Below are 21,326 nucleotides of genomic sequence, written 5' to 3' on the forward strand. Positions count from 1 at the left end.
GGAGAGGGTTAAAGAGCGTAGGTGTTATGCTGAACTTGGAGAAAGTTTGGTTCGATTGCACGTAGAGTTCAGGTGAAGATATAAGAAGGATATAGAGACAATGGATAGAGGGTCTGGAAGATTTATAAGGATGAAGCTAGATCTTTGTGGGTACACATATCAGGAAAGGAGTGACAGACTGCATTGCTTCACTCTTGAAATGGATTACCATCGCTGAATCCCCCACAATTAACGTCCTGGGGGTTATCATTGATCAGGAACTGAACTGGACCCAGCCACAATTGAAGGTGATTTAGCGGTTTGGATCAGTAATTGGCTAGCTGAAAGAAGACAGAGGGTAGTGGTTGATGGCAAATGTTCATCCTGGAGTTCAGTTACTAGTGGTGTACCGGTTTTGGGGCCACTGCTGTTTGTCATTTTTATAAATGACCTGGAAGAGGGTGTAGAAGGATGGGTTAGTAAATTTGCAGATGACACGAAGGTCGGTGGAGTTGTGGATAGTGCTGAAGGATGTTATAGGTTACAGAGGGACATAGATAAGCTGCAGAGCTGGGCTGAGAGGTGGCAGATGGAGTTTAATGCGGAAAAGTGTGAGGTGGTTCACTTTGGAAGGAGTAACAGGAATGCAGAGTACTGGGCTAATGGCAAGATTCTTGGTAGTGTAGATGAACAGAGAGATCTCGGCATCCAGGTACATAAATCCCTGAAAGTTGCCACCCAGGTTAATAGGGCTGTTAAGAAGGCATATGGTGTGCTAGCCTTTATAAGCAGGGGGATTGAGTTTCGGAACCACAAGGTCATGCTGCAGCTGTACATAACTCTGGTGCGGCCACACCTGGAGTACTGCGTGCAGTTCTGGTCACCACATTATAGGAAGGATGTGGAAGCTTTGGAAAGGGTTCAGAGGAGATTTACTAGGATGTTGCCTGGTATGGAGGGAAGGTCTTACGAGGAAAGGCTCAGGGAATTGAGGTTGTTTTCGTTAGAGAGGAGAAGGCTGAGAGGTGACTTAATAGAGACATGTAAGATAGTCAGAGGGTTAGATAAGGTGGACAGTGAGAGTCTTTTTCCTCGGATGGTGATGACCAACACGAGGGGACATAGCTTTAAATTGAGGGGAGATAGATATAGGACAGATGTCAGAGGCAGTTTCTTTACTCAGAGAGTAGTAGGGGTGTGGAACGCCCTGCCTGCAACAGTAGTAGACTCGCCAACTTTAAGGGCATTTAAGTGGTCACTGGATAGACATATGGATGAAAATGGAATAGTGTAGGTCAGATAGGCTTCAGATGGTTTCACAGGTCGGCGCAACATCGAGGGCCGAAGGGCCCGTACTGCGCTGTAGTGTTCTATGCTCTATGTTCTAATACTGTGGCTACAGAGCAGGTCAGAGGCTGGGAATCCTGCGGAGAGTAACTCACCTCCTGACCCCTCCCAAAGCCTGTCCACCATCTACAAGGCACAAGTCAGGAGTGTGATGGAATACTCTCCACTTGCCTGGATGAGCGCAGCTCCAACAACACTCAAGAAGCTCCACACCATCCAGGACAAAGCAGCCCCGCTGGATTGCTCCCCTTCCACAAACATTCACTCCCTCCACCATCGACCCACAGTGTCAGCCGTGTGTCCCATCTACAAGATGCACTGCAGCAACTCACCAAGGCTCCTCAGGCAGCACCTTCCAAACCCACGGCCACTACCATCTAGGACAAGGGCAGCAGATACCTGGGAACCCCACCACCTGGAGGTTCCCCTCCAAGTCACTCCCCACCCTGAATTTCGCCATATATCCCTATTTGGCACTGTTAGAGAATACTGTTGATTATTCTGATTGCCCTCATTGAAGTATTATGGGATGTTATCATATACTCCCCGTGCCATACTGAGGTGTTGGAGAATATTTGTATCGGTCTCCACTGTAGGGTATTTGAGGACACTGCCACACGCCCTTTACCCACAATCCAGGGTTAAGGATGAGGATAGTGGCTGGTTCGTAGCGGTTTTTATTAAATCAGTCAGTGAGACTGTGCAGCCCCGTTCTGTGCAGCACGGTGTGAGACGTGGCCCCCATGCTGGCTTTGGGCTTGCCTGAGCAAGGTTAGACTGAACGTTTCCCGGACAGTCGGTTCTGTCTCTGATCGGGTTAACTGCGTGGCATTAAATGGTGGCGGCTGTACCTGTGCCAGTCTGTGCACTGGTGCCGCTGGTTGCTGCGTCTGGCGTCGAGGTTAGCTGCTCTTCGTCTGTTCCTGGCCTTTAATCTCTAACCTCTGATCTTCCTGTGCTCCAGGCCACACGCTGCATCACAATCGCTTCTGAGGTTGTCAAGCCTTGCTCAGCCTCCAGGCTGCTGCACGTGTGCACCTGGCTTTGTGTGTCCGCTTGTCTGTGTGTGTGTCTGTGTGTGCGTGTGTGCGTGTGTGTGTGTGCGAATGTGTGCGTGTCTGTGTGTGTGTCTGTGTGTGTGTCTGTGCATGTGTATGTGTGTGTCTGTGTGTGTGCGCGTGTCTGTGTGTACGTGTATATGTGTGTGTGTGTCTCTGTGTGTGTGTGTGTGTGTGTGTCTGTGTGTGTCTGTGTGTGTGCGAATGTGTGCGTGTCTGTGTGTGTGTCTGTGTGTGCGTGTGTGTGTGTGCAAATGTGTGCGTGTCTGTGTGTGTGTCTGTGTGTGTGTGTGTGTCTGTGCATGTGTATGTGTGTGTCTGTGTGTGCGCGTGTCTGTGTGTACGTGTATATGTGTGTGTGTGTCTGTGTGTGTGTGTGTGTGTGTATGTGAGTGTGTGTGTGTGTGTATGCGTGTGTCTGTGCGTGTGTATGCGTGTGTCTGTGCGTGTGTATGTGTGTGTGTCTGTGTGTGTGTATGTGTGGGTGTCTCTGTGTGTGTGTCTGTGCGTGTGTATATGTGTGTGTCTGTGCATGTGTATGTGTGTGCACGTGTCTGTGTGTGTGTATGTGTGTGTGTCTGTGCGTGTGTCTGTGTGTGTGTGTCTGCGTGTGTATGTGTGTGTGTCTGTGCGTGTGTGTGTCTGTGCGTGTCTGTGTCTGTGCGTGTCTGTGTGTGTGCGTGTCTGTGTGTGTGCATGTGTATGTGTGTGTGTGTGTCTGCGTATGTGTGTGTGCGTGTCTGTGTGTGTGCATGTGCGTGTGTCTGTGCATGTGTATGTGTGTGCGTGTCTGTGCGTGTGTGTATGTGTGCGTGTGTGTATGTGTGTGCATGTCTGTGTGTGTGTGTGTCTGTGTGTGTGCGTGTCTGTGTGTGTGTCTGTGCGTGTGTGTATGTGTGTGCATGTCTGTGCGTGTGTGTATGTGTGCATGTCTGCGTGTGTGCGTGTCTATGTGTGTGTCTGTGTGTGTGTGTCTGTGTGTGTGTATGTGTGTGTGCATGTCTGTGCGTGTGTGTATGTGTGCATGTCTGCGTGTGTGCGTGTCTATGTATGTGTGTGTCTGTGTGTGTGCATGCCTGTGTGTGTGTCTGTGCGTGTGTGTATGTGTGTGCATGTCTGTGCGTGTGTGTATGTGTGCATGTCTGCGTGTGTGTGTGTCTATGTGTGTGTGTGTCTGTGTGTGTGCGTGTCTGTGTGTGTGTCTGTGCGTGTGTGTATGTGTGTGCATGTCTGTGCGTGTGTGTATGTGTGTGTGCGTGTCTGTGTGTGTGTCTGTGCGTGTGTGTATGTGTGTGCATGTCTGTGCGTGTGTGTATGTTTGTGTGCGTGTCTGTGCGTGTGTGTATGTGTGTGTGCGTGTCTGTGCGTGTGTGTATGTGTGCATGTCTGCGTGTGTGCGTGTCTATGTGTGTGTGTGTGCTTTCAACAAGCTCACACTCATCATGATTCTCCTCCCCTGCATCGTGCCAGACAGCTTGGCCATTGTAAGGAGGGTCAAAGGTCAGAGTCTGACCCACTGACCGCCCCCCACTGCCTCCACCCCCTCCCCCCCCCCTTATCCTCTTGTCTCCCCCCTTTCCCACTGATCCGCTGACTTCTTGTTTCCGCAGCACCGCGAAACTGGGAGGAGCCGAAGGTGACGGGGCGGTTGTCGGGGGGAGTGACGGCCTGCATTATCCTGGCAGTCCTCCTGCTCCTGCTCCTCTTGCTGAGCTACGGGTGGAAGGTGTACCAGCGCGACGGGAAGGAAGGTGAGAGCGCCGATCATGCGCGGGCGGACACGTGCAGCCATGCACCCACACATCCGGGGCGGGACGGAGTGGGGTACCCTGGGTGATTTGACCGCCCTCGAGAGCAGTGGTTGGGGGGGGGGACCCCCAAGGCGCAACCCAGCCAGACAGCTGCAGGCGTGGTCACAGAGGCATGGGCACAGCGTGGTCACAGAGGCATGGGCGCAGCGTGGTCACAGAGGCATGGGCGCAGCGTGCCCCTTGCACACACGCACGGACCCATTGTTATTGGGTCAGGGTTTAGAGAACCCCAAAGTGTAGCATGGAGTTCACCTGACCCACAACCTTTAATAGATTGTGGTATGGGGAGCACACGGCCCACTCTACAGGTGTGGTACAGCAGAAATGGAAAAGTATTTCTTAAAGCAAAACAATGTTTATTCGATGAACTCAAGTTAATCTTTTTAACACATCCAGTGAACATCTTAGCAACCATCAATTCAAATACAACCCCCAAAGAATACAACACTAAGTAATCCCGAATAACTTCCCAAACAACATCCAGAAGACAAAAGAAACACCTTTGACCAGAAGCATATCAGGTTTACATTCACTACTGAGAATATTTATAATTCAGAATTCACCAAATGATCAAGAGATAGTCTTTTCATGGCAGAGAGAACAACAGTAGACCTGCTCTGTCTGACTTCAGCTCCAACACTGAAAACGAAACTAAAACACAACCTGCAGCAAACAGCCTAAAACGAAAGTAAAAAGTTGACAGACAGCCCAGCTCCACCCACTCTCTGACATCCTGCAAAGGTAAACACACATTTCTTGAAGGTACTCTCACATGACACCCATACAAACGCACATGAACATGTTTCCTTACATGCATGCACATGGAGGCAAGAAAGTGCACACGGTGCGTACAAAATGCATAAACATGAGGGGCACACCTGTGCATGCCTACAGGCACACATGCATGGTCAAATTCAGGGACAGGCATGCACACATGCAGGAATAAAGAGACCAGCGACAAGGCACACATGCAGTCACGCCCACGTGCTTGAAAATGCAGACACACACGTGCAGGAAACATTCACACAGGTACACCAGTGCACAGGCACACGCGCAGGCATGAAGGCAAATGCACATGTAAATGCGACACACACACACACTCACTCACTCACTGGCTTTGCGAGCATCCTCGATGTTAACCACTTTCTAAATCTCTCCCCCCCCCCACCCCCCCACCCCCCCCCTCCCCCCCCACCCCCCCCCCCCCACCCCCCCCACCCCCCCCCCCCCCCCCCCCCACCCTCCCTCCCCTGCCTCCTCACAGTGTTCCGTCGCAAGCAGACACAGCGACAGTGGATCGGACCGACCGGCGCCGCCAATCACGCAGGTAAGGACAGATGTCGCGGTTAAAGGAACTTCACTGTGTACCCCTCCCCAACCCCCCCCCCCCCTCACCGTACCCCTCCACCCCATCCCAGCCAATCACATCCGGGCAGGGAGAGAGCCGGATCACCGGGGAGCAAGGTCGGAGGACCGTGAGTTTGTCCCCTGTCTGGAGACGGCTCACACTGCAGCACTCCCTCAGTACTGACCCTCTGACAGTGCAGCACTCCCTCAGTACTGACCCTCTGACAGTGCAGCACTCCCTCAGTACTGACCCTCTGACAGTGCAACACTCCCTCAGTACTGACCCTCTGACAGTGCAGCACTCCCTCAGTACTGACCCTCTGACAGTGCAGCACTCCCTCAGTACTGACCCTCTGACAGTGCTGTATTCCCTCAGTACTGACCCTCTGACAGTGCAGCACTCCCTCAGTACTGACCCTCTGACAGTGCAGCACTCCCTCAGTACTGACCCTCTGACAGTGCAGCACTCCCTCAGTACTGACCCTCTGACAGTGCAACACTCCCTCAGTACTGACCCTCTGACAGTGCAGCATTCCCTCAGTACTGACCCTCTGACAGTGCAGCACTCCCTCAGTACTGACCCTCTGACAGTGCAGCACTCCCTCAGTACTGACCCTCTGACAGTGCAGCACTCCCTCAGTACTGACCCTCTGACAGTGCAGCACTCCCTCAGTACTGACCCTCTGACAGTGCAGCACTCCCTCAGTACTGACCCTCTGACAGTGCAACACTCCCTCAGTACTGACCCTCTGACAGTGCAGCATTCCCTCAGTACTGACCCTCTGACAGTGCAGCACTCCCTCAGTACTGACCCTCTGACAGTGCAGCACTCCCTCAGTACTGACCCTCTGACAGTGCAGCACTCCCTCAGTACTGACCCTCTGACAGTGCAGCACTCCCTCAGTACTGACCCTCTGACAGTGCAGCACTCCCTCAGTACTGACCCTCTGACAGTGCAGCACTCCCTCAGTACTGACCCTCTGACAGTGCAGTACTCCCTCAGTACTGACCCTCTGACAGTGCAGCACTCCCTGAGTACTGACCCTCTGACAGTGCGGCACTCCCTCAGTACTGACCCTCTGACAGTGCAGCACTCCCTCAGTACTGACCCTCTGACAGTGCAGCACTCCCTCAGTACTGACCCTCTGACAGTGCAGCACTCCCTCAGTACTGACCCTCTGACAGTGCGGCACTCCCTCAGTACTGACCCTCAGACAGTGCCACACTCCCTCAGTACTGACACTCTGACAGTGCAGCACTCCCTCAGTACTGACACTCTGACAGTGCAACACTCCCTCAGTACTGACACTCTGACAGTGCAGCACTCCCTCAGTACTGACCATCTGACAGTGCGGCACTCCCTCAGTACTGACCCTCTGACAGTGCAGCTCCCTCAGTACTGACCCTCTGACAGTGCAGCACTCCCTCAGTACTGACCCTCTGACAGTGCAGCTCCCTCAGTACTGACCCTCTGACAGTGCAGCACTCCCTCAGTACTGACCCTCTGATAGTGCAGCACTGCCTTAGAACTGACCCTCTGACAGAGCGGCACTCCCTCAGTACTGACCCTCTGACAGTGCAGCATCCCTCAGTACTGACCCTCTGACAGTGCAGCACTCCCTCAGTACTGACCCTCTGACAGTGCAGCACTTCCTCAGTACTGACCCTCTGACAGTGCAGCACTCCCTCAGTACTGACCCTCTAACAGTGCAGCACTCCCTCAGTACTGACCCTCTGACAGTGCAGCACTCCCTCAGTACTGACCCTCTGACAGTGCAGCATTCCCTCAATACTGACCCTCTGACAGTGCAGCACTCCCTCAGTACTGACCCTCTGACAGTGCAGCACTCCCTCAGTACTGACCCTCTGACAGTGCAGCATTCCCTCAGTACTGACCCTCTGACAGTGCAGCACTCCCTCAGTACTGACCCTCTGACAGTGCAGCACTCCCTCAGTACTGACCCTCTGACAGTGCAGCACTCCCTCAGTACTGACCCTCTGACAGTGCAGCACTCCCTCAGTACTGACCCTCTGACAGTGCAGCACTCCCTCAGTACTGACCCTCTGACAGTGCAGCACCCCCTCAGTACTGACCCTCATACAGTGCAGCACTCCCTCAGTACTGACCCTCTGACAGTGCGGCACTCCCTCAGTACTGACCCTCTGACAGTGCAGCACTCCCTCAGTACTGACCCTCTGACAGTGCAGCACTCCCTCAGTACTGACCCTCTGACAGTGCAGCACTCCCTCAGTACTGACCCTCTGACAGTGCGGCACTCCCTCAGTACTGACCCTCTGACAGTGCGGCACTCTCTCAGTACTGACCCTCTGACAGGGCGGCACTCCCTCTGTACTGACCCTCTGACAGTGCAGCACTCCCTCAGTACTGACCCTCTGACAGTGCAGCACTCCCTCAGTACTGACCCTCTGACAGTGCAGCACTCCCTCAGTACTGACCCTCTGACAGTGCAGCACTCCCTCAGTACTGACCCTCTGACAGTGCAGCACTCCCTCAGTACTGACCCTCAGACAGTGCCACACTCCCTCAGTACTGACACTCTGACAGTGCAGCACTCACTCAGTACTGACACTCTGACAGTGCAGCACTCCCTCAGTACTGACACTCTGACAGTGCAGCACTCCCTCAGTACTGACCCTCTGACAGTGCGGCACTCCCTCAGTACTGACCCTCTGACAGTGCAGCTCCCTCAGTACTGACCCTCTGACAGTGCAGCACTCCCTCAGTACTGACCCTCTGACAGTGCAGCTCCCTCAGTACTGACCCTCTGACAGTGCAGCACTCCCTCAGTACTGACCCTCTGACAGTGCAGCACTCCCTCAGTACTGACCCTCTGACAGAGCGGCACTCCCTCAGTACTGACCCTCTGACAGTGCAGCACTCCCTCAGTACTGACCCTCTGACAGTGGAGCACTTCCTCAGTACTGACCCTCTGACAGTGCAGCACTCCCTCAGTACTGACCCTCTGACAGTGCAGCACTCCCTCAGTACTGACCTTCTGACAGTGCAGCACTCCCTCAGTACTGACCCTCTGACAGTGCAGCATTCCCTCAGTACTGACCCTCTGACAGTGCGGCACTCCCTCAGTACTGACCCTCTGACAGTGCAGCACTCCCTCAGTAGTGACCCTCTGACAGTGCAGCACTCCCTCAGTACTGACCCTCTGACAGTGCAGCACTCCCTCAGTACTGACCCTCTGACAGTGCAGCATTCCCTCAGTACTGACCCTCTGACAGTGCGGCACTCCCTCAGTACTGACCCTCTGACAGTGCAGCACTCCCTCAGTACTGACCCTCTGACAGTGCAGCACTCCCTCAGTACTGACCCTCTGACAGTGCAGCACTCCCTCAGTACTGACCCTCTGAGAGTGCAGCACTCCCTCAGTACTGACCCTCTGAGAGTGCAGCTCTCCCTCAGTACTGACCCTCTGACAGTGCAGCACTCCCCCAGTACTGACCCTCTGACAGCGCAGCACTCCCTCAATACTGACCCTCTGACAGCGCAGCACTCCCTCAATACTGACCCTCTGACAGTGCAGCACTCCCTCAGTACTGACCCTCTGACAGTGCAGCACTCCCTCAGTACTGACCCTCTGACAGTGGAGCACTTCCTCAGTACTGACCCTCTGACAGTGCAGCACTCCCTCAGTACTGACCCTCTGACAGTGCAGCACTCCCTCAGTACTGACCTTCTGACAGTGCAGCACTCCCTCAGTACTGACCCTCTGACAGTGCAGCATTCCCTCAGTACTGACCCTCTGACAGTGCGGCACTCCCTCAGTACTGACCCTCTGACAGTGCAGCACTCCCTCAGTAGTGACCCTCTGACAGTGCAGCACTCCCTCAGTACTGACCCTCTGACAGTGCAGCACTCCCTCAGTACTGACCCTCTGACAGTGCAGCACTCCCTCAGTACTGACCCTCTGACAGTGCAGCACTCCCTCAGTACTGACCCTCTGACAGTGCAGCACTCCCTCAGTACTGACCCTCTGACAGTGCAGCACTCCCTCAGTACTGACCCTCTGACAGTGCAGCACTCCCTCAGTACTGACCCTCTGACAGTGCAGCATTCCCTCAATACTGACCCTCTGACAGTGCAGCACTCCCTCAGTACTGACCCTCTGACAGTGCAGCACTCCCTCAGTACTGACCCACTGACAGTGCAGCATTCCCTCAGTACTGACCCTCTGACAGTGCAGCACTCCCTCAGTACTGACCCTCTGACAGTGCAGCACTCCCTCAGTACTGACCCTCTGACAGTGCAGCACTCCCTCAGTACTGACCCTCTGACAGTGCAGCACTCCCTCAGTACTGACCCTCTGACAGTGCAGCACTCCCTCAGTACTGACCCTCTGACAGTGCAGCACTCCCTCAGTACTGACCCTCTGACAGTGCAGCACCCCCTCAGTACTGACCCTCATACAGTGCAGCACTCCCTCAGTACTGACCCTCTGACAGTGCGGCACTCCCTCAGTACTGACCCTCTGACAGTGCAGCACTCCCTCAGTACTGACCCTCTGACAGTGCGGCGGCACTCCCTCAGTACTGACCCTCTGACAGTGCAGCACTCCCTCAGTACTGACCCTCTGACAGTGCAGCACTCCCTCAGTACTGACCCTCTGACAGTGCAGCACTCCCTCAGTACTGACCCTCTGACAGTGCGGCACTCCCTCAGTACTGACCCTCTGACAGTGCGGCACTCTCTCAGTACTGACCCTCTGACAGGGCGGCACTCCCTCTGTACTGACCCTCTGACAGTGCAGCACTCCCTCAGTACTGACCCTCTGACAGTGCAGCACTCCCTCAGTACTGACCCTCTGACAGTGCAGCACTCCCTCAGTACTGACCCTCTGACAGTGCAGCACTCCCTCAGTACTGACCCTCTGACAGTGCAGCACTCCCTCAGTACTGACCCTCAGACAGTGCCACACTCCCTCAGTACTGACACTCTGACAGTGCAGCACTCACTCAGTACTGACACTCTGACAGTGCAGCACTCCCTCAGTACTGACACTCTGACAGTGCAGCACTCCCTCAGTACTGACCCTCTGACAGTGCGGCACTCCCTCAGTACTGACCCTCTGACAGTGCAGCTCCCTCAGTACTGACCCTCTGACAGTGCAGCACTCCCTCAGTACTGACCCTCTGACAGTGCAGCTCCCTCAGTACTGACCCTCTGACAGTGCAGCACTCCCTCAGTACTGACCCTCTGACAGTGCAGCACTCCCTCAGTACTGACCCTCTGACAGAGCGGCACTCCCTCAGTACTGACCCTCTGACAGTGCAGCACTCCCTCAGTACTGACCCTCTGACAGTGGAGCACTTCCTCAGTACTGACCCTCTGACAGTGCAGCACTCCCTCAGTACTGACCATCTGACAGTGCAGCACTCCCTCAGTACTGACCTTCTGACAGTGCAGCACTCCCTCAGTACTGACCCTCTGACAGTGCAGCATTCCCTCAGTACTGACCCTCTGACAGTGCGGCACTCCCTCAGTACTGACCCTCTGACAGTGCAGCACTCCCTCAGTAGTGACCCTCTGACAGTGCAGCACTCCCTCAGTACTGACCCTCTGACAGTGCAGCACTCCCTCAGTACTGACCCTCTGACAGTGCAGCATTCCCTCAGTACTGACCCTCTGACAGTGCGGCACTCCCTCAGTACTGACCCTCTGACAGTGCAGCACTCCCTCAGTACTGACCCTCTGACAGTGCAGCACTCCCTCAGTACTGACCCTCTGACAGTGCAGCACTCCCTCAGTACTGACCCTCTGAGAGTGCAGCACTCCCTCAGTACTGACCCTCTGAGAGTGCAGCTCTCCCTCAGTACTGACCCTCTGACAGTGCAGCACTCCCCCAGTACTGACCCTCTGACAGTGCAGCACTCCCTCAGTACTGACCCTCTGACAGCGCAGCACTCCCTCAATACTGACCCTCTGACAGTGCAGCACTCCCTCAGTACTGACCCTCTGACAGTGCAGCACTCCCTCAGTACTGACCCTCTGACAGTGCAGCACTCCCTCAGTACTGACCCTCTGACAGTGCAGCACTCCCTCAGCATTGACCCTCTGACAGTGCAGCACTCCCTCAGTACTGACCCTCTGACAGTGCAGCACTCCCTCAGTACTGACCCTCTGACAGTGCAGCACCCCCTCAGTACTGACCCTCTAACAGTGCAGCACTCCCTCAGTACTGACCCTCTGACAGTGCAGCACTCCCTCAGTACTGACCCTCTGACAGTGCAGCACTCCCTCAGTACTGACCCTCTGACAGTGCAGCACTCCCTCAGTACTGACCCTCTGACAGTGCAGCACTCCCTCAGTACTGACCCTCTGACAGTGCAGCACTCCCTCAGCATTGACCCTCTGACAGTGCAGCACTCCCTCAGTACTGACCCTCTGACAGTGCAGCACTCCCTCAGTACTGACCCTCTGACAGTGCAGCACTCCCTCAGTACTGACCCTCTAACAGTGCAGCACTCCCTCAGTACTGACCCTCTGACAGTGCAGCACCCCCTCAGTACTGACCCTCTGACAGTGCAGCACTCCCTCAGTACTGACCCACTGACAGTGCAGCATTCCCTCAGTACTGACCCTCTGACAGTGCAGCACTCCCTCAGTACTGACCCTCTGACCGAGTGGCACTCCCTCAGTATTACTCTCAGGTTGCCAGTCTGTATTATGTGATGCCAGTCTCCCGTGTGGCACCTGACCCCATGACCTGCTGGCTCAGTGTCAAATGAGAATCCTCGGACACCCCTCCCACAGACGCACCTGGGGGCATCTTGGGATGGAGTTCCTCGTAAATTCTGAAATGGGGGGGAACGTTTCCAACACTTCTTTTCTGGACGTGGGGAGGATGTTTCCTCATGTGGGAGAATCTCGAACGATGGGGGGGGTGGGGGGGGGGGGGGGGGGTGTTGGGGAGGGGGGTGGGGGGGGGGGGGGGTCAGTGTTTATAAATAAGGGGGTGGCCCATTTCAGATGGAGATGAAAGGAATTATTTTCCCTCTGTGTCCCGAATCTCTGCAACTCTCTTCCTCAAAAGGCAGCGGGAGCAGAATCTCGGAATGTTGTTAAGGCCGAGCGAGATGGATTCCTGATTAACGTGGGGGGTTGAAAGGTCATCGTGGGGTCAGCAGCAATGCGGGGTCGAGGTCACAATCAGATCAGTCACGATCTTCTTGAATGGGGCAGCAGCAGGCTGGAGGGGCCGAGTGGTCCTTGTTCAGATATTCGTTATGTTTTTGGAATTGAGCCTGGGAGACCCATTTCACTCAGTCAAATGGAAGAGGCAGTCATAGATACACAGAAGATAGGAGCAGGAGGAGGCCATTTGGCCCTTCGAGCCTGCTCCGCCATTCATCACGATCATGGCTGATCATCCAACTCAATAACCTAATCCTGCTTTCTCCCCATAGCCTTTGATCCCATTCTCCCCAAGTGCTATATCCAGCCGCTCTTCAATATATTCAATGTTTTAGCATCAACTACTTCCTGTGGTAATGAATTCCACAGGTTCACCACTGTTTGTGTGAAGAAATGTCTCCTTATCTCTGTCCAAAATGGTTTACCCTGAATCCTCAGGCTGTGGCCCCTGGTTCTGGACACATCCACCATCGGGAACATCTTCCCTGCATCTACCCTGTCTAGTCCTGTTAGAATTTTATAAGTCTCTATGAGATCCCCCTCATTCTTCTGAACTCCAGCGAGAACAATCCCAACCTAGTCAATCTCTCTTCATATGACAGTCCCGCCATCCCTTGAATCAGTCTGGTAAACCTTCGCTGGAAACCCCTCGAGAGCAAGAACATCCTTCCTCAGAGAGGGAGACCAAAACTGCACACAATACTCCAAGTGTGACCTCACCAAGACCCTGTACAATTGCAGCAACACATCCCTGCTTCTATACTCGAAACCTCTCGCAATGAAGGCCGACATACTATTAGCCTTCTTTACCGCCTGCTGTACCTGCACGCTTACCTTCAGCGACTGGTGCACAAGGACACCCAGGTCCCGCTGCACACTCCCCTCTCCCAATTTACAAACATTCAGGTAGTAATCCGCCTTCCTGTTTTTGCTTCCAAAGTGAATAACCTCACCCTTATCCAAATTATACTGCATCTGCCATTGAATTGCCCACTCGCCCAACCTGTCCAGACCATGCTGTAGGATCCCTGCATCCTCGTCACAATTCACCCTCCCACCCAACGTGGTATCATCTGCAAACTTTGAGATGTTACATTTTGTTCCCTCATCCAATCATTCATAGATATTGTGAATGTATCATGCCCTTTCGGGGTGAAAGGTCAACGTTTTAATTGATTTTTCCCCATTCATTTGCGGGATGTGGGTGTTGCTGGTTAGGCCAGCATTTATTGTCCATCCCTTGTTGCCGTTCAGAAGGGGGTGGTGAGTTGACTTCTTGAACCACTGCCGTCCTTAAGGTGTAGGTACACCCATTGTGCTGTTAGGGAGGGATTTAAAGATGTTGCCCCAGCGACAGTGAAGGAACGGCTGATATATTTCCAAGTCAGGATGGGGAGTGACTTGGAGGGGAACCTCCAGGTGGCGGGGTTCCCAGGTACCTGCTGCTCTTGTCCCTCTAGATGGTAGAGGCCGTGGGTTTGGAAGGTGCTGCCTGAGGAGCCTTGGTGAGCTGCTGCAGTGCATCTTGTAGATGGTACACACGGCTGCTGCTGTGCACCGGTGGTGGACTGATCCCTCTTAGAGTTGATTAGAGAGAGAGGGGAGCCCTCCATGCTCACTGTCCCGAGTGGGGTTAACCCATACCCGCCCTCCCCCCCACCCCACCCTCCCAACTCTGCCAGAGGTGAAGGTCAATGTCTAACTGTCTCTTTTTTTTTTTCATAATCTTTTGCAAAGTGTCGTTCCACCGAAACAACAACGCCAATCTCAGACCGGTCTCCAGCCAAAGTGCGGACGGGCACCTGTACACAGGAACGCCAGAGAAAGAGTCTTTCTCTGCCTACCCAGGTAAGGAGATGGGTGCCACGGGCAGGTGAGAACAAGCAAAGGGTTTCATTTCTGTAGCACCTACCACCACCTCAGGACGTCCCAATGCGACGAGCAGCCAATGACACGCTTCTGGTCACCGTTGTGGTGTCGGAAATGCGGCAGCCATTTTGTGTTGTCAAGGTTACAGGACGTGACTGACAATAACAGTAGTCTTCACGAACGACTTGTAACTATATATAAATGTGGGCAGCAAAGGAGGGGCCAGTGTTGCTCAGTTGGCTGGATGAGGTTGTTCATTAAGGCCTGGCCTTCTCAACCTCCGCCCTTGGCTGAGGTGTGGCGATCCTCAGGCTAAATCACTGCCAGTCGTCCCTCCAGCCGATGGTCATCAGTGACTACGGTGACTTTACTTTTACTACAAGGAGCCATCTTCACGTTTAGATCTTGCCAGATCACTGGGCGACACAACACTGACCCTAGCTCTGGGACATGTACCTCCTTATATCACAGAATGGGCGCTACTGCATTCAGTCTCACGTTAACCCCCAATATGCCAGACCCTCACACTGCACCTCCTCCCAAGTCTTTATCCCATGGTTATAGTTTGTTTCAAGTCTTACATTGTTGGAAGCCTTGTGCATTAACTTATTATGACAACGTCTCTGCTATCCAACATTATTGCTGTCACAGTATTTGCGTTAACAACATTCTCGCTGCCCTGTCTCTTCAAGGCCTTGCAGTTGGAGATTTAGGTGGTGCTGGGGCCTGATCGCCCTTTCTGTATCCTGTTGGCCACCCTGTGGGCAGGGTGGCAGAGGTTCTGGTTCTTGTTGTTGGCCTGGCGGTCGCCGTTCCTTCCACTACTTCAAGTTGACCCCTGGTCGGTCCGGCGTTGCCCGGCCGCTGGAACCCTCGAGCTTTTTCTTGCGGGGTGGGCGAACGTGGTTTCTGTCCCCCTCGGCGTCACTTTTCCTCCTTTTTCCGTGTGAGCCACCCCCAATTCCCCCCCCCCCCCCCCCTTCCCAGGACCAGGAGGAAGGGCGGCAGCAAGGAGGCGCTTTCACCTCGTCCCTTTCTTTTTGCCATCGATGGCGAGAGACTGCGACCGGTGCCCAGCATCCCTCCTGGTTGCGACATGGCGGCTGGAATGTGTGTGTGTGTGACTGTGTGCGCGTGTATGTGTGTGTAGGTGCGCGTGTTTGTGCATGCGTGTGTGTGTGCACGTGTTTGTGTGCACGTGTATGTGCATGCGCGTGTATGTGTGTGCGTGTGTGTGTGCATGCGTGTATGTGTGCATGTGTATGTGTGCGCGTGTGTATGTGCGCGCGTCTGCGTGTGCGTGCCTGTGTGTGTGCGCGCGTGTGTATCTGTGCGTGTATGTGTGCATGTGTATGTGAGCGTGTGTGTTGTGTGTGCGTGTGCCTGTGTGTGTGTGCGCGCCTGTGTTTGTGTGCGCACGTGTATGTGCGTGTATGTGTGCATGTGTATGTGTGCGCGTGTGTATGTGAGCATGTGTGTTGTGTGTGCGTGTGCCTGTGTGTGTGTGCGCACGTGTATGTGCGTGTGTGTGTGTGTGTGCTTGTGAGTGCGTGTGTCTGTGTGTGAGCGTACAGGGTTGGCGTATCGGCCACATGTACTGTGATGATGTGGAGAAGCAATCATGTAAATATTAATAGATACAACATCCAACCAGCAGGTGTCAGTAAAGAACAACCAAGTGACACTTCCCTCGGGGAGACCGGTGGTAGTCACGGTCGTGGATAATCGCATTTGTAGCAGCTCTTAGATAGTTTATAATAGTGATATAATAGTCAGCAGATTTTGATAGTTTGTTATCTGACCCATGTTATTGTTTAACGATAAACATTCAACTAGTCATGAACTAGACATTCCCTAGTGCACTAATCCATCCAGCCAAGCACCAGGACGTTAATACTACTGCCGCAGTCAGAAGCAGATCATTGCTATGGTAACGCCCCCCCCAACGCCCTCCACCCCGTGGCCGGTATTGGGGGCTTTCAGGGGCCTGAAACGATAACGGAAAAACCCGCCCCGCAAAAGACAGAGCGAGAGAGAGACAAGGGAGATCTGAGGTGAAATCAGTCGGAATACTGTTTGGTGTTTGAGCAGCAGGGCCACAGGGCCATGTTCTCCCCGCGTGGTCAGTGACAGTGGTGGTCTTTACACCCCCCCTGCCATTGGAGGGGGGGGGGGGAGATCCAGGGCAACACAGGCATTCCCCACTCAGGAGGGAGAGAAGGGCAGGGTACCAACAGCTCAAGGATCTGTTTTCTGACCCAGTTCCTGTACTCCCTTGATGCTCAGTTTTCTCTTTCCCGTATTATTCCGAGTATCGTTCCTCTGTGCAACCGTACCTCCTCTGCAATTGCGCGTCTCCCAATTCCCTTTCAATGACCTCTCGCTCTTTCCCAACCTCTGTTGGCCATTCCACGTCCCGCTCTTTCCATCTCTTCCCACAACTCCTTGGGAACGTGACGTTCTTCCGGAGTGTGGTGATGTGCATCATTGTAAATACACAAGGGGTTAATGTAAATACACGTAGACTAGCTAGACACTAGAGACATCACACACCCACACACACTCAACCAATAGATCAGTTAGATAGGACACGACCAATGGGCATTCACGATACACACAGAGGTGAGACGACCACAGGAGGGCATTACACCAACTGACATATAAAGGACACAACACACATGATCTGCCTCTTTCCAGTGGAGACACTCAGTGAGTACAGACACAGGGTTGATTCAATATCACTCCCACCACGTGGATTGTAGCAGACTGGTTCGTCAGTCTGAGTAGCTATAGTAGGATTAACAGTAATGTCGAACCCGAGTTATAGAAGTGTAAATAGTTTAATAAACGTGTTGAAGTTATCTCCATGTCTGAACCTTCCTTTGTCAAGTGCACCACAAGGAAGCCCCTTACGCCACACTTAGAGCATAACAAGACAGGGGGGTCCCTTCCTGCCACGCGACTGTTTGCTTCAAGCGCCGCAGCCTCCTTCCTCAGACCTCCCGGGCTTCCTGCCGGAATATCGAACGTTCCTTCAGCCTTCCCGGGTAACCTAGTTCGGCGGTTCCTTCAGAGCGGCGCTCAGTTCAATCGTGGCTCACTTTGTGTCGTTGCCGAGGGGACGGTCTCCGGTCCTGAGGGACCCTTGCCACGCGCGAAGGTCCCGTCGGCGGCCTTTCCTTCCCGTTGCCGAGCTCCAGGACTGAGCCTGACGTTTTATCGTGACGCCCCGCTGAATTTGTCCTGCTCATTCGGCTGTTCACGCCATTCTTTGATCCAATGTTGCCAAAGGGTGGGAAAAATGTCGTCACAATCCCTGAGGACCATCGGCTGCTCTACCCCGTTTGAGAGAGAGAGAAAGAGACAGAGAGAGTGAGGGAGAGAGAGGTGACTGGAGGTGATTAAACCCGAGGATTAGCACACCTCAGGCGAGGAGCAAGGTTGAGAAGGCGGGGCCCTTCATAGATAACGTCAGCCGGTCCAGGAATCGAACCCGCGCTGTTGGCGCCACTCCGCATCACAAACCAGCCATCCAGCCAACTGAGCGACACCGACCCTCCCCCCCCAATGGAAGGAATGGACTGCTCCAAACGTTTAACTCACCCTGGCAGGAGAGTCACCTCTCTTCCGTAAAAGGCCGCGGAAGCTGAATCTCTGAATGTTGTTAAGGCCCAGAGAGAGGTGGAATCTTGATTTACGAGGGGGGATGAAAGGTCATCGCGGGGTCAGCAGGAATGTGGGGTCGAGGTCACAATCAGATCAGCCACGATCTTAGTGAATGGGGCAGCAGCAGGCTGGAGGGGCCGAGTGGCCTCCCCCTGATCCTAATTTGGACGTTTGTCCAACATGGTGGCAGCTGGGGCTCAATAAACCCTCAAATCTCACAAGAACGCGATATTCTCTGTGGGGAACTGGAGAGATTCTATGAGCTCCATGTGCTGAAGATCGACATCCGAGGGAGGGTCTATGGAGACTTCTGCTGCAGGAAAACGCCTGTCCGGATTTCCTCCGGATGCTCCGGTTTCCTCCCACAGTCCAAAGATGTGGAGGTTAGGTTACGGGGATAGGGTGGGTGGGTGGGGGGAGTGGCCCTGGATAAATTGTTCTTCCAGTGAGTTGGTGCCGACTCAATGGGCTGAATGGCCTCCTTCTGCACTGTATGAATTTGATGGATTGTGTTTTCGCCACTGCCGTTAGCTCATCACTCAATGTCCTTATTCCCTACAGCCTTGGAGCGAAGGGCTAACCTCGCAGTGAACCCACGGGAGAATTCCTCAGAGAGTGACTATGACTTCTTCGACACAAACGCCCAGCGATTGTAGAGCCCTCGGGCAGAGTGAGTATCCGGAGACGTCGCCGGCAGAGCTGAGGGTGAAGGAGGAAGAGGTCACGGCGATGATCCCCGTTTCGATTCTCCACTCTCCCTTCGCACTAACTGGACAAGTTCCTCACCCCCCACCTGCCGCGGCCATTCTGATCGATCTCCCCCACTCCCTCTCAAAAGCCCTTTGTTTACAACCTTCCCCAAAGGGCGGGGCCCAGAATTGGGACTCAATACTCCAGATCAGGACCCCCCAGAGTCCTGGTTAGGCCTGAGCGGATTGTTTAAACTCAAACCAACCTGGTTAGTCGCCCACGAATGTGAAAGCTGAAGGAAAGGGCTAGATTAGTCAGACTTCATTCACCTCGGGTGAAGATCATATTGATCCACGTCCGACTGAAAAGTGATGGTGCCAGTGGCGAGGAAGGGTAACACACCAGTGGTTTCCCAGAAAGCCTTAGGTCATCGCATCATACAGCACAGAAGGCGGCCATTTGGCCCGTTGAGTCTGTACTGGTTCACTGAAAGACTCCATCCTATTAATCCCATCACCGTTCCCCTCATAACCCTACAGACCTCTCCCCGCGTAAATATTCCCCCGGTTCCTGTTTAGAAAATATTCTACCTGGTAGATAGCGGACAGGCTTTGGGGAGTCAGGAGGTCAGGTAATCACAGAATCTCCAGCCTCTGGCCTGGTCTGGTAGCCAGGGTATTTACATAGCTTTTCCAGTTCAGTTTCTGGTCAGTGGTTCACTCCCAGGGATGTCGGCTCGCTGAGCTTTATCTGTTGGTGGTTAAGAATCTAGCACATTGCTATTGATCCAGATGCATGTGTCGACCAGACCAGACACAAGGAAGCCAGATTTCCTCTTCGGAAGAACTCGCATGGTCATTTTGACAAACGTTTCATTCCAGATTTATTTGTTGAGTGTGAATTGCCTCAGCTGAACTCGCGTCTCCCGTGCCAGGCATTGTCAGCCCAGCAGTCGTCGGATCACTCTGCTACTTTTCTCAACTCATTCTCCCCTCGCCCCCCCCCCCCCCCCCCCTCGCTCCCTCCTCCCCGCGTCACTCACATCGTCCGGAATTACGTTCCGAACTCATCACCCCTTCAGGCGTTCTGCCCAAGCTCCTACCAGTCAGGAAGGACAATAGTTAACCGCCACACGGGGACCGCTGCCCGCTAGGTTCCCCTCCAAGTCACTCACCATCCCAGCTGGGAAACATATCAGCCGTCCTTTTCGCCGTGGTTGGGTCGAAATCCTGGAACTCCCTCCCTAAGAGCGCCGTGGCTGTACCTACACCACGTGGACCACAGCGGGTCCAGTAGGCAGCTCACTCACCACCTTGTAAAGGGCAATTCGGGGTGGGCAATGGATGCCGGCCGAGCCAGCGACACCCACATCCCCTTGGTAGGATGAAAACGTTGACCAATAAAGGTTGTTACAAAGAGAGGGCAAAGTTGGCGGAAGCTTTCCATCTTGCACTCCTCAGGCCAAATGCAACAATGCCAAATTTCACGCAACCACAAGAATCTATGCCGCAGGACACGTGGGTGCGACTAGCTGGACTTAGGACCAATTTGAATCAGTGAAGTTGGCAACATGGTTCATTCAGTGCTGGAGGTGGCAAGCGTTCATACAGAAGGGGCCCGTTCTTTGCAAACAAAAGGAATATGATCAAGCCTTGCGCCATTTCCGAATGACCGGGGAGCGTGGGAGCCGATGGGTTCTTCTTTCTCCGAGTTGTACAGGTTGTACAGTTGTACAGGGCCTTGGTGAGGCCACATCCGGAGTACCGTGTACAGTTTGGGATATAGAACATAGAACATAGAACAGTACAGCACAGAACAGGCCCTTCGGCCCTCGATGCTGTGCCGAGCTTTGTCCAAAATCCAAGATCAAGCTATCCCACTCCCTGTCATTCTGGTGGGCTCCATGTGCCTATCCAATAACCGCTTGAAAGTTCCTAAAGTGTCCGACTCCACTATCACAGCAGGCAGTCCATTCCACACCCTAACCACTCTCTGAGTAAAGAACCTACCTCGGACATCCCTCCTATATCTCTCACCCTGAACCTTATAGTTATGCCCCCTTGTAACAGCTACATCCACCCGAGGAAATAGTCTTTGAACGTCCACTCTATCTATCCCTTCATCATCTTATAAACCTCTATTAAGTCGCCTCTCATCCTCCTCCGCTCCAAAGAGAAAAGCCCTCGCTCCCTCAACCTTTCCTCATAAGACCTATCCTGCAAACCAGGCAGCATCCTGGTAAATCTCCTTTGCACCCTTTCCAATGCTCCCACATCCTTCCTATAATGAGGTGACCAGAACTGCACACAATACTCCAAATGGGATCTCACCAGGGTCATGTATAGTTGCAGCATAACCCCACGGCTCTTAAACTCAAGCCCCCTGTTAATAAAC

General features: G+C 53.7%; 1 long non-coding RNA gene across 1 annotated transcript; it reads left to right on the forward strand.

Moving 5' to 3' along the window:
- The first annotated feature begins 5,458 nt into the window (after window positions 1-5,458).
- Window positions 5,459-19,048, forward strand: LOC119966871. The gene is made up of 3 exons (XR_005460869.1): window positions 5,459-5,522; window positions 14,445-14,555; window positions 18,804-19,048. It is a non-coding gene; the product is annotated as an uncharacterized LOC119966871 (long non-coding RNA).
- Window positions 19,049-21,326: the final 2,278 nt, after the last annotated feature.

This window comes from Scyliorhinus canicula, chromosome 6 (genome assembly GCF_902713615.1).
Source record: "Scyliorhinus canicula chromosome 6, sScyCan1.1, whole genome shotgun sequence".
NCBI classification, from domain to species: Eukaryota; Metazoa; Chordata; class Chondrichthyes; order Carcharhiniformes; family Scyliorhinidae; genus Scyliorhinus; species Scyliorhinus canicula.